This window comes from Sorex fumeus, unplaced genomic scaffold, assembly GCF_029834395.1.
Source record: "Sorex fumeus unplaced genomic scaffold, SorFum_2.1 ptg000171l, whole genome shotgun sequence".
Taxonomy (NCBI): Eukaryota; Metazoa; Chordata; class Mammalia; order Eulipotyphla; family Soricidae; genus Sorex; species Sorex fumeus.
The window spans coordinates 4,044,645-4,046,970 of record NW_026606228.1 but is presented as its reverse complement, the minus strand read 5'-3'; positions in this window follow the sequence as shown (position 1 = coordinate 4,046,970).

The window sequence follows — 2,326 nt, the reverse complement described above, 5'->3', positions numbered from 1 at the left end:
ACAGAAGAATACAGTCATTCTATGCCTGTCCCTCTCTTTCTAACTAATTTCGCTCAGCATGATACTTTCCATGTAGTACCACTTGTACGTAAATTTCATTACTTCATCCTTTCTAACAGCTACAAAGTACTCTACTGTGTAGATATAACAAAGATTCTTTAACCAGTCATCTTTTCTCGGGCACTCAGGTTTTTTTTTTTCCAGATTCTAGCTATTGTAAACAGTGCTGCAATGAACAAACTAGTGCAGATGTCACTTTGACTTTACCTTTTTTTGCCTCTTTGGGGTATATTCCCAGAAGTGGTATTGCTGGGTCAAATGGGAGCTCAATGTTTAATTTCTTGAGAATCGTCCTTACTGTTTTCCAAAAGGGCTGAACCAATCGGCATTCCCACCAACAGAGAAGGAGGGACCCTTTCTCACCACATCTGTGCCAATACCAGTTACTTTTGTTGTTTTGGATGTGTGCCAGTCTCTGTGGTGTGAGATGATATCTCATTGTTATTTTGATCTGCATCTCCCTGATGATTAATGATGTAGAGCATTTTCTCATATGCCTTTTAGCCATTCAGATTTCTTCTTTGAGAAAGTTTCTGTTCATTTCTTTGCCCCATTTTTATGGGGTTGGGTGTTGTTTTCTTGTGGAGTTCAACCAGTACTGTGTATATCTTTGATATCAACCCCTTGTCAGATGTAAATTCAGCAAATATCTTTTCCCATTCTGTAGTCTATCTTCATATTTTGGTCACTGTTTCTTTTGAGGTGCCGAAGCTTCTTACTTTAAGATAGTACCATTTGTCTATCTCTGTTTTCACTTCCTTGACCAGTGGTGAGACATCTTTGAAGATACCAATAGCTTCGATATCATGGAGGGTTTTGCCAACTTTGTCTTCAATGTACCTTATGGATTCTGGACAGATGTTGAGATCTTTAATCGATTTTGATCTTACTTTTGTAACTCACAGTTACAAAAGGCAGAATCTAAACATTGGACATGGGAGTCTCCCAGTGGACGATTCCACAACGAAATAGACCACATCATATTCAATCGACGGTTTTGACTGACCGATGTCGCTGTTGTCCCAAAATTTCGAACGGGATCGGACCACTGTCTCCTTCGTGCAAAATTCTACTTCACAGAGTGGGGAGAAAGGGCTGCAAAGTTCAAAAAGAGAACTCCCAGAACGACCAACAACTGGGAACTCTTTGGCACTATTGCGGCAACATGGGAAGATGCCATTGTTGACAACATTGATGAGGAATACGATCGACTGGTTCAGCACCTCCATGAATGTGAGAGGAACACCAAGAGAGAGATAGCCACAAAATAACACCTGTCTTCGAAAACTCTTGAGCTAATTCGCCAGCGTGGTTTGGCGCATGCCTTAGGCAACCGCAAGCTAACGTTCGAGCTCCCAAAGCAGTGCAGAGATGCGATCAAGGAATACCTCAAAGAGAGAAGGGCAGAAGTACTGGTAGATGCGGCAGAGGCTGGGAAAAGTATTCGTTATGCCCGCCTGTCCGCCAACTACAAGACCAAGATGACTGCCCTCCAACGTCCTGATGGATCCACCACATCCTCCAGAATGGCAATGGAGAAGATTATCCATGACATCTACTCAAATCTCTTCGATAGCCATGTCTACATGCCGACATACCAAATTCCACAGCATTGATATGTCGTTCCCAACATTCTCGCTTCCGAAATCCGACACTCCATTTAGTCGGTAAAGAAACAAACAGCACCCGGCCCAGACAAGGTCAGACCTGAACACCTGAAGAACCTGCCGTCAGTAGTCATCAATACTCTGGCTCGGCTCTTCACTCGCTACCTGTCTGAATGCAAGGTTCTTTCCCAATGGAAAACCAGCAGGACCCGTACTACTGTTCAAGAAGGGAGACATCCATGACATTGGCAACTATTGCCCGATCTGCCTATTGTCTGTCATCTACAAGTTGTTCACTCGAATCATCCTAAATAGGATTGGCAGAATACTAGATGAAGGACAATCATGCGAGCAAGCCGGGTTCCGCAAAGGATTCAGCACCATCGACCATATCCACACAATAACCAAACTCATTGAGGTTTCTCGGGAGTTCAAGATGCCGCTCTGTTTAACGTTCATTGATTTAAAGAAGGCCTTTGATTCTGTTGAGACGGAAGTGGTCATTGAAGCCCTAGCCAATCAGGTCATTCAAGCCCAATACATCAAGATCCTCCGTGAGCTGTATTTCGGATTCACTACCAGGATATCACCATTCTACAAAGAAGTGATCATTGATGTCAAGAGAGGGTTTCAGCAGGGTGATACCATTTCACTGAAAC